At 35.1% G+C, this 12,386-nt stretch overlaps 1 protein-coding gene across 2 annotated transcripts in view; it reads left to right on the forward strand.

The window, feature by feature from the left end:
* Nucleotides 1-12,386, forward strand: part of LOC143245104 (serine/threonine-protein kinase NIM1-like) — a 72,152-nt gene that overhangs the window by 45,094 nt on the left and 14,672 nt on the right. The window lies entirely within an intron of this gene.

Here is a 12,386-nt window from a genome sequence, read left to right on the forward strand (position 1 = left end):
AATGCTTGAACACAAATGACTAAATTTCGTTACGTGTTTACCGATTAACGCTTCGTTTCACCTTTAACAAAGATAGAATGTCTTATATATGTCGTAAAGGTGAATTTTCAACAAATTTAATAATTGCCTTATAAACTGTACTTTGGTTAGGTATAATTCCTGTGTGGTTGCCATATTTTCAAACACTTTAGTTTTTGAGTAAAAAATGAAACAAAATATGCGGGTCCTCGAACTCAAGTTCCTCTCGGTCGTTCGGCTGTTTCCGTGACGTTTTACAACTATGACGTAATAGTTGCCAAACACGCTTCGTTGCGCGCCGACCATTTTGTTCCTTTCAGTGCTGGTGTTTTATGTAAATCTATCGGTGCCTTTTTCGGATTACATACTTTGTGCGACTACTTTTTGTCTTGAAAAATACACACTCGTGACTTGGCTCCTCATCATTCAAGTCAACAAATTCATAGTATGATGCTTCCAAGACACCGATATTCAAGCAATTTACATCAAAACCTCGAGTCTGGGTAATGCACTCTTCATCTTTTAATCGGTTTGACTCTTTGTCGTATGAGCGACAGCAAACACACTCTCTCCTAGTTGGCATCTGTTCGCATAAACCACACCTACACCTTGCACAAACATACGGAGTATGTCATATAAATTATACATTTATGGTAAATATTAAATTAACTATTCAGACTGATACATCTAGTCTGATTTTATAGACAGAATTATGACGAATAATTGAAATTCATTTTGTTACGAGTCATAAATACCCGGTACAATGATTGTGGAAGAGCCGAGTATTAGTTGCCATAGTCGGCAAAGTATAAACCAATAAAACCCAGTCTGTGATACCAATAATTTATAAACACCAGACAGGTTTCGAGATGCTTCGAGTTGCACGTGAAATAATACAGACCATATTTGTTGTCATGACTTAGGCTTACCATTCTTCCACTGGAGTTATGACCGACTCGCAACCGGCCTGGGCGCTATCAGTATCACTCACAGTTCCGCTACTCTCGCTCGTGGAACTGTCCTCATCACTAGAACGTATCAGATCTGTATCAATAGTAACTGTTCTAGGTTCGTTCAGAGTAGGTTCGAATTGATATGGCACTACTCGACATTGTTCAGAACACAAAGTTAAAACAAACTCCGCCTCTGTTTCTCCGTATGCACTGGCCATTACATTCAACGCGCTGGCGTTGGCGGTTTGTTTGGCAACTAGTACGTCACAGTACTTTTCCTAACGGCATACGTAAAACCTAAAACGTTCGAATTGCCGCTCGGAAAGGGATCTTTCTGCACCAAGTTCTATGTTTCATTTATTAGCACATATTTTTTATAAAAAATGTGAGCCTGCAAAGTTAATCAGTATGAGTAGTTCTTCTGACTGCAAAGTTTTCTTTTTTCTGTAAAATTCACCTTTAAACAACAATTATTATATTATGTTGTTTGTGTATTTTTCACCAGGATCTTTATAATAAAGTGATCAAACGTCTTACTATATAGTTTAGGTTTTAATATAAAAGGTTTTGAAATCTTAATTACAGAGAAATCATTAAATAATTTAAAAACATTTGTGTTAAAGACCTATTTACAGTTAAAACCAATACAGCGTTAAAAGCTCTCACAATAAAAAATTACTAAGAACAAGGACTTGCCCTAAAAGAATCCACATATGTTTCGTTGTCTCTCTGACTTCCGAAATTGTAGATAAAGAAAAATCATTGAGCTCTTGATGAAGACATGAAACTTTGAGCGAATAAAACATCTTCAAGAGTTTCTAGTCGTTTAAGTCTGACATAATTATGTAAATTCTATATTCCAATCAATATTACTTAATTTAAGATACGTAATTATGCAAGTTATTGTTTTAACGTATAAACAGAATTTGAATCACAGGAGAATCAGTTTGAGGTAAACCAAATGCATCGCAAAAGTCCGTTTTAAATAATATGAGTTTTTTCTGGTTTGATCATTTGCCTTTTAACATTTGTTCACGTTAATTATATTATTTAAAAAATCAGCGAATAATCGTCTAAAAATAATTTTAATTTTCGCATTTTTTTTAGATGTAAACTTTTGATACACTAGCTACACCCCACCCAGAAAGAGTGAATTCACACCCTTCTTCAGAATAAGTGATGTTACACCCAAGCTAGAATTATGAAACATTAAATAGTAAAATTTTTAGGTTGATTGATTGGTTATTTGGAATTAAACACAAAGCGACTCAGTGGGATATTTATGCTCATCCCACGGTGGGTATCGAAACCCGATTTGTAGGGGTGGGAGTCCGCAGACACACCGCTGTGCCACTAGTGGGCTATAGGTTTTCGAGGTAGTACTCTATAAAAGTAAAGTTACGTACATTTTAAAGAATTATTTCAATGAAATTGACGTAATCAAAATGGTTTCTATTCTGCATATAATTTCCCACCCTAGCGCTTAAAGTAAGAGTGTGCTAAATTAAAACCTTTAAGAATGTGAAATCGTGTGTTTGTTGTAAACACACATTCGTTGTTGTTTTTTTTCTAAGAGTGCAGAAAGTGTGTATGACAAGTATCAAAACATTGTAGAGCTTTAATTATATGTAAATAGTGTTTCACTTTAAGAGATACGAAAGAAGGATGGCAACAGTGTTTCACTTTAAGAGATACGAAAGAAGGATGGCAATAGTGTTTCACTTTAAGAGATACGAAAGAAGGATGGCAACAGTGTTTCACTTTAAGAGATACGAAAGAAGGATGGCAATAGTGTTTCACTTTAAGAGATACGAAAGAAGGATGGCAACAGTGTTTCACTTTAAGAGATACGAAAGAAGGATGGCAATAGTGTTTCACTTTAAGAGATACGAAAAGAGGATGGCAATAGTGTTTCACTTTAAGAGATACGAAAGAAGGATGGCAACAGTGTTTCACTTTAAGAGATACGAAAGAAGGATGGCAATAGTGTTTCACTTTAAGAGATACGAAAGAAGGATGGCAATAGTGTTTCACTTTAAGAGATACGAAAAGAGGATGGCAACAGTGTTTCACTTTAAGAGATACGAAAGAAGGATGGCAATAGTGTTTCACTTTAAGAGATACAGAAAGAAGGATGGCAACAGTGTTTCACTTTAAGAGATACAAAAAGAAGGATGGCAATAGTGTTTCACTTTAAGAGATACAGAAGAAGGATGGCAACAGTGTTTCACTTTAAGAGATAAGAAAGAAGGATGGCAATAGTGTTTCACTTTAAGAGATACGAAAAGAGGATGGCAATAGTGTTTCACTTTAAGAGATACGAAAGAAGGATGGCAATAGTGTTTCACTTTAAGAGATACGAAAGGAGGATGGCAATAGTGTTTCACATACGAAAGAAGGATGGCAATAGTGTTTCACATACGAAAGAAGGATGACAATAGTGTTTCACATACGAAAGAAGGATGGTAATAGTGTTTCACTTTAAGAGATACGAAAGAAGGATGGCAATAGTGTTTCACTTTAAGAGATACGAAAGGAGTATGGCAATAGTGTTTCACTTTAAGAGATACGAAAGAAGGATGGCAATAGTGTTTCACTTTAAGAGATACGAAAGAAAGATGACAATAGTGTTTCACTTTAAGAGATACGAAAAGAGGATGGCAATAGTGTTTCACTTTAAGAGATACGAAAAGAGGATGGCAATAGTGTTTCACTTTAAGAGATACGAAAAGAGGATGGCAACAGTGTTTCACTTTAAGAGATACGAAAGAAGGATGGCAACAGTGTTTCACTTTAAGAGATACGAAAAGAGGATGGCAATAGTGTTTCACTTTAAGAGATACGAAAGGAGTATGGCAATAGTGTTTCACTTTAAGAGATACGAAAGAAGGATGGCAATAGTGTTTCACTTTAAGAGATACGAAAAGAGGATGGCAATAGTGTTTCACTTTAAGAGATACGAAAAGAGGATGGCAATAGTGTTTCACTTTAAGAGATACGAAAGAAGGATGGCAATAGTGTTTCACTTTAAGAGATACGAAAGAAGGATGGCAACAGTGTTTCACTTTAAGAGATACGAAAGAAGGATGGCAATAGTGTTTCACTTTAAGAGATACGAAAAGAGGATGGCAATAGTGTTTCACTTTAAGAGATACGAAAGAAGGATGGCAATAGTGTTTCACTTTAAGAGATACGAAAGGAGGATGGCAATAGTGTTTCACATACGAAAGAAGGATGGCAATAGTGTTTCACATACGAAAGAAGGATGACAATAGTGTTTCACATACGAAAGAAGGATGGTAATAGTGTTTCACTTTAAGAGATACGAAAGAAGGATGGCAATAGTGTTTCACTTTAAAAGATACGAAAGGAGTATGGCAATAGTGTTTCACTTTAAGAGATACGAAAGAAGGATGGCAATAGTGTTTCACTTTAAGAGATACGAAAGAAGGATGACAATAGTGTTTCACTTTAAGAGATACGAAAAGAGGATGGCAATAGTGTTTCACTTTAAGAGATACGAAAAGAGGATGGCAATAGTGTTTCACTTTAAGAGATACGAAAAGAGGATGGCAACAGTGTTTCACTTTAAGAGATACGAAAGAAGGATGGCAACAGTGTTTCACTTTAAGAGATACGAAAAGAGGATGGCAATAGTGTTTCACTTTAAGAGATACGAAAGGAGTATGGCAATAGTGTTTCACTTTAAGAGATACGAAAGAAGGATGGCAATAGTGTTTCACTTTAAGAGATACGAAAAGAGGATGGCAATAGTGTTTCACTTTAAGAGATACGAAAAGAGGATGGCAATAGTGTTTCACTTTAAGAGATACGAAAAGAGGATGGCAATAGTGTTTCACTTTAAGAGATACGAAAGAAGGATGGCAATAGTGTTTCACTTTAAGAGATACGAAAGGAGGATGGCAATAGTGTTTCACTTTAAGAGATACGAAAGGAGGATGGCAATAGTGTTTCACATACGAAAGAAGGATGGCAATAGTGTTTCACATACGAAAGAAGGATGACAATAGTGTTTCACTTTAAGAGATACGAAAGAAGGATGGCAATAGTGTTTCACTTTAAAGATATACGAAAGAAGGATGGCAATAGTGTTTCACTTTAAGAGATACGAAAGGAGGATGGCAATAGTGTTTCACTTTAAGAGATACGAAAGAAGGATGGCAATAGTGTTTCACTTTAAGAGATACGAAAAGAGGATGGCAATAGTGTTTCACTTTAAGAGATACGAAAAGAGGATGGCAATAATGTTTCACTTTAAGAGATACGAAAAGAGGATGGCAATAGTGTTTCACTTTAAGAGATACGAAAAGAGGATGGCAACAGTGTTTCACTTTAAGAGATACGAAAGAAGGATGGCAATAGTGTTTCACTTTAAGAGATACGAAAGGAGGATGGCAATAGTGTTTCACTTTAAGAGATACGAAAGAAGGATGGCAATAGTGTTTCACTTTAAGAGATACGAAAGGAGGATGACAATAGTGTTTCACATACGAAAGAAGGATGACAATAGTGTTTCACTTTAAGAGATACGAAAGAAGGATGGCAATAGTGTTTCACTTTAAAAGATACGAAAGAAGGATGGCAATAGTGTTTCACTTTAAGAGATACGAAAGAAGGATGGCAATAGTGTTTCACTTTAAGAGATACGAAAGAAGGATGGCAATAGTGTTTCACTTTAAGAGATACGAAAAGAGGATGGCAATAGTGTTTCACTTTAAGAGATACGAAAAGAGGATGGCAATAGTGTTTCACTTTAAGAGATACGAAAAGAGGATGGCAACAGTGTTTCACTTTAAGAGATACGAAAGAAGGATGGCAACAGTGTTTCACTTTAAGAGATACGAAAAGAGGATGGCAATAGTGTTTCACTTTAAGAGATACGAAAGGAGTATGGCAATAGTGTTTCACTTTAAGAGATACGAAAGAAGGATGGCAATAGTGTTTCACTTTAAGAGATACGAAAAGAGGATGGCAATAGTGTTTCACTTTAAGAGATACGAAAAGAGGATGGCAATAGTGTTTCACTTTAAGAGATACGAAAAGAGGATGGCAATAGTGTTTCACTTTAAGAGATACGAAAGAAGGATGGCAATAGTGTTTCACTTTAAGAGATACGAAAGGAGGATGACAATAGTGTTTCACATACGAAAGAAGGATGACAATAGTGTTTCACTTTAAGAGATACGAAAGAAGGATGGCAATAGTGTTTCACTTTAAAAGATACGAAAGAAGGATGGCAATAGTGTTTCACTTTAAGAGATACGAAAGAAGGATGGCAATAGTGTTTCACTTTAAGAGATACGAAAGGAGGATGGCAATAGTGTTTCACTTTAAGAGATACGAAAGAAGGATGGCAATAGTGTTTCACTTTAAGAGATACGAAAGGAGGATGACAATAGTGTTTCACATACGAAAGAAGGATGACAATAGTGTTTCACTTTAAGAGATACGAAAGAAGGATGGCAATAGTGTTTCACTTTTAAAAGATACGAAAGAAGGATGGCAATAGTGTTTCACTTTAAGAGATACGAAAGAAGGATGGCAATAGTGTTTCACTTTAAGAGATACGAAAGAAGGATGGCAATAGTGTTTCACTTTAAGAGATACGAAAAGAGGATGGCAATAGTGTTTCACTTTAAGAGATACGAAAAGAGGATGGCAATAGTGTTTCACTTTAAGAGATACGAAAAGAGGATGGCAACAGTGTTTCACTTTAAGAGATACAGAAAGAAGGATGGCAACAGTGTTTCACTTTAAGAGATACGAAAAGAGGATGGCAATAGTGTTTCACTTTAAGAGATACTGAAAGGAGTATGGCAATAGTGTTTCACTTTAAGAGATACGAAAGAAGGATGGCAATAGTGTTTCACTTTAAGAGATACGAAAAGAGGATGGCAATAGTGTTTCACTTTAAGAGATACGAAAAGAGGATGGCAATAGTGTTTCACTTTAAGAGATACGAAAGAGGATGGCAATAGTGTTTCACTTTAAGAGATACGAAAGAAGGATGGCAATAGTGTTTCACTTTAAGAGATACGAAAGGAGGATGACAATAGTGTTTCACATACGAAAGAAGGATGACAATAGTGTTTCACTTTAAGAGATACGAAAGAAGGATGGCAATAGTGTTTCACTTTAAAAGATACGAAAGAAGGATGGCAATAGTGTTTCACTTTAAGAGATACGAAAGAAGGATGGCAATAGTGTTTCACTTTAAGAGATACGAAAGAAGGATGGCAATAGTGTTTCACTTTAAGAGATACGAAAAGAGGATGGCAATAGTGTTTCACTTTAAGAGATACGAAAAGAGGATGGCAATAGTGTTTCACTTTAAGAGATACGAAAAGAGGATGGCAACAGTGTTTCACTTTAAGAGATACGAAAGAAGGATGGCAACAGTGTTTCACTTTAAGAGATACGAAAAGAGGATGGCAATAGTGTTTCACTTTAAGAGATACGAAAGGAGTATGGCAATAGTGTTTCACTTTAAGAGATAATGAAAGAAGGATGGCAATAGTGTTTCACTTTAAGAGATACGAAAAGAGGATGGCAATAGTGTTTCACTTTAAGAGATACGAAAAGAGGATGGCAATAGTGTTTCACTTTAAGAGATACGAAAAGAGGATGGCAATAGTGTTTCACTTTAAGAGATAATGAAAGAAGGATGGCAATAGTGTTTCACCTTAAGAGATACGAAAGGAGGATGGCAATAGTGTTTCACTTTAAGAGATACGAAAGGAGGATGGCAATAGTGTTTCACATACGAAAGAAGGATGGCAATAGTGTTTCACATACGAAAGAAGGATGACAATAGTGTTTCACTTTAAGAGATACGAAAGAAGGATGGCAATAGTGTTTCACTTTAAAAGATACGAAAGAAGGATGGCAATAGTGTTTCACTTTAAGAGATACGAAAGGAGGATGGCAATAGTGTTTCACTTTAAGAGATACGAAAGAAGGATGGCAATAGTGTTTCACTTTAAGAGATACGAAAGAAGGATGGCAATAGTGTTTCACTTTAAGAGATACGAAAGAAGGATGGCAATAGTGTTTCACTTTAAGAGATACGAAAAGAGGATGGCAATAGTGTTTCACTTTAAGAGATACGAAAAGAGGATGGCAATAATGTTTCACTTTAAGAGATACGAAAAGAGGATGGCAATAGTGTTTCACTTTAAGAGATACGAAAAGAGGATGGCAACAGTGTTTCACTTTAAGAGATACGAAAGAAGGATGGCAATAGTGTTTCACTTTAAGAGATACGAAAGGAGGATGGCAATAGTGTTTCACTTTAAGAGATACGAAAGAAGGATGGCAATAGTGTTTCACTTTAAGAGATACGAAAGGAGGATGACAATAGTGTTTCACTTTAAGAGATACGAAAGAAGGATGGCAATAGTGTTTCACTTTAAAAGATACGAAAGAAGGATGGCAATAGTGTTTCACTTTAAGAGATACGAAAGGAGGATGGCAATAGTGTTTCACTTTAAGAGATACGAAAGAAGGATGGCAATAGTGTTTCATTTTAAGAGATACGAAAGAAGGATGGCAATAATGTTTCACTTCAAGAGATACGAAAGAAGGATGGCAATAGTGTTTCACATACGAAAGGAGTATGGCAATAGTGTTTCACTTTAAGAGATACGAAAGAAGGATGGCAATAGTGTTTCACATACGAAAGAAGGATGACAATAGTGTTTCACTTACGAAAGAAGGATGGCAATAGTGTTTCACATACGAAAGAAGGATGGCAATAGTGTTTCACTTTAAAAGATGCGAAAGAAGGATGGCAATAGTGTTTCACTTTAAAAGATACGAAAGAAGGATGGCAATAGTGTTTCACTTTAAAAGATACGAAAGAAGGATGGCCAAATACAGATTATTTGGTGTTCGTGGAAATAAGTGAATAAAGCTTGTTCCATCTGCTAATAATGTCCTGAATGACGCCCTCTTTGGTACTTAGGTTTAACACAATAGTGTACACTTGGTAAAGTAGGTCACTCGCAGCTACCTCGAATTTGATTCATTCATGATAAAATGATATAATACGTAGGCACGAGCACGTACAATTTTCATTACGCAAACAAATTCTGGTCGATCGCTATTGAAGCAGATACTAGAATATTTGTAACACAATTATACGTCCACCATATACGAGAGATAAGCTCTAATAAATATACTCCATGTTTTTTATTTGTCTTATTTTCTTTATGTTGTTTTTTCTGGTCTTTGAGACGGCTATTAATGCAGTTAAAACACATAGTGTTAATGTAAGATGTTTAAACATCATTCATGTTTCGACTTTTCTTTTACATTAAAGCTAAAAACCGCTTTTACCGAATTCACGGATTATACTGAAAAGCCCCACCATCAGCAGCACAGCGGTATGTCTGTGGACTTACAACGCTAGAAACCGGGTTTCGATACCCATGGTGGGTAGCGCACGGATGGTGTAACTTCGTGTTTAATTTCAAAGAAACTATACTGGACAGTTTCTAATCCCTTTGGATTATTAACATTGTAAATCGGGTATAAGGAAAATAAATTTTCTGTGTTGATAACTGAAGTTTATATAAATTATAGATGCGTTAATGTCATATTAATCTTTAAAAATAATGACATAAATTTGAAAAAATTAAATATACCAAGAGAAATTCGTTTAAGTGTATAGCGGTTTTATACCTAAATAATAGTAAACGCACATCGCATTTACAATTCAAAAACTGTATCGAACGTTAACAGAAGTAATTATATTTAAATGAAATTAGCTGTTTGAGTTAAAAGTCTTGCGAGTAACGCTTCAGTATTTTGTGTACTTGATAATGGTAAGCTTGAAAGCTTATTAAACTAAGTTTTAGGTGGCAATGTCACGGTGACCGTAGCTCACATAGCCCACTGTGTAACTTTGCTCTTAAAAACGTAGATTCTTAACTTGGGTTTTCAACCTAATCCTGGTTAGTAAACCCTGTATTTTTGTATTCAGTTATTTCCTTCGTCAATTGATTTGTGATAATGATCTTAAACAATTTCTCCTGCTAGTATAACGGTAAGTCTACTGAATTACAATGGTAAAATCAGGGCTTCGATTTCCCTCGGTGGGGTCAACAAATACCCCGATGTGGCTTTACTAAAAGAAAAAATTACATTCAAACAATCAAACTGTATTGTTTAAAACTTTATCTGAAAACTCGTGTTTCGATAACGGAAACTAGTAACTAATTATATGCATGTTTTCTGGAAGGACATTTAATGTAAAGGTAAGATTGAAAGAATGACATTTAATGTAAAGGTAATATTGAAAGAATGATATTTTATGTAAGAAATTTTTAACAGATGTTTCAATTAAGACTCTGAAGTATTAGCTTCTACGTGAAACCTAAGATAACTATTTTTAATATTGTGCAATCAATATGGAAGGTAGGTTTCTAACTAACAGGTTTTATAAAATAAAAATAGGGTTAAGTTAAATATTGACCCTCTTAGAAAATTCCTCAATGCTCATAATGTTTAATACAAGCTTTGGTTGAGATTGATTCAATTGGCTCGGAGAAGAGTTACCGCCAACTTTTGGGTGACTTTAATAGTCTTATGGGATCTGGTCTTCACTCTTGTATCGTACTAGTGACTTCAAAGAACAGAGCACGATTCTGCGGCAACGGAATGTGAACAATAAATTCTCGGATCTACACGTCAGTCACTAGTCCATCAAAAATAGGTTTCCAAATTTAACTAACTCGTATCTGTGTATATACCCTGCCTTAAAACAGTTAAGGTGCCTTAATCTGCACAGCAAAGAGTAAGTTTTGTAAATAAAAAAAAACTAAGGCCCAGTGACTGAAACTAGAGGTACCCCACTTGTGATATTGATCCATTTATAAAAACCTTCTGCTTTCTTCCATCCGGCCGCTTTTCTATCCAATTTGCCAACTTATTCTCCACACATATCGAAATAAGTTTTACAATTCTTCTATGCGGCACTTTGTCAAACGTTTTCCGAAAGTCCAGAGACATCAAATCAACACCCTTGCCATCATTTTCATAAGCAGTAACCGTTTCAAAGTTACAAACAAACACACATTTCGACTTTGTACATATAAATATGTGTATGCTTAAGTATTTCGATGCAGGTCATGTCATAAAATTCTGTAAACGTTGTAGTTTTCAGTTATTAACTGGAGTTTCAACAGAATATGGTTGTGTGAGAAGATTTCATTAATTTAACCAAACTCATTTAAGTTGTTATCATCATTATAAATTTTATTATAATTATTGAAATGATACGTCTTGTTTACAGCTGTTAATGACGAACGTCGAAAACTAAAAAAAAAAAAAATGTTCTTAAACTTTAGAAAAGTTACGACAGATAACTTCAGGCTTCAAATGGTTTTGGTTTTGTTTTTCTCACAGTCGTTGTAAACAATCCGATATGAATTTGCAAGCATAAATGAGCATCTTAAGCACCTAAAATCTATCTTTAAGTTTGTACTCACTTTTATCACCAGTTGGATCGAATCATTGAAAAACTTCGACAAGTTACGCAATGAACATCAAAGAACTGACACGTGAATACAAAACTGCACACAAATGACATTTCAGGTACATTTGGCTATCATAGATCCGTTTGAGCTGACGAGTTCTGGTACCGAACAAGGTCTTCTATCAGTGACCTGTAGAAGATAAATAATAAATGCGGAGTACCTTAGTCCGAGACCTGTTATAAATCCTCAATAACTAACAAAGTGTACCATAACAACCGAAAATATAAATGAATCTAATGTGGTGCTTACTCATTTTATGTAAGAATTACGTCCTTTCAGTATTTTCGTTCTGGCATTCTCTATTATTTATACTTGTTAGTTCTGATTAAGAAGTTGGAACACAGGATCACATACTAAAGTTTTAATGGTTTCTCAAACTAGACCTATTAGTTCACTACACTTCAGTTTCTTTGTTTTTGAATTAAGCACAAGGCTACACAATGGAATATCTGTGCGCTGCTAACACGAATATCGAAATTCAGTTTCTAGCGGCCTGAGTCTACAGACATGCCGCTGTGCCACTGGGGGTGTGCACTATTTTTCATAATAATAATCATAATGAAGTATTCGAAAGCGTTAGAATTTTGGGTCCGTTTGAAAACCATTCATATTTGTCATAAGTTATTAGTATAAGGCATATTACCTTGGAGATTTTCAGAACTTACATATACAGAATGTAGTGTTTCAAAATGTAATAAACCGAATACTAACAGCCTATGAGAAGTACAACTGTATTCTTGCTTCACCAGTTTGTATAAGGTGTACACACTATAAGAATTCTATATCATATGTATATCCTAAACAATGACAAGTGATTTTTTTTCAGTTATTATACTTGTCAACTATTGTGGGCATG

Source organism: Tachypleus tridentatus, chromosome 2 (assembly GCF_004210375.1).
Source record: "Tachypleus tridentatus isolate NWPU-2018 chromosome 2, ASM421037v1, whole genome shotgun sequence".
NCBI classification, from domain to species: Eukaryota; Metazoa; Arthropoda; class Merostomata; order Xiphosura; family Limulidae; genus Tachypleus; species Tachypleus tridentatus.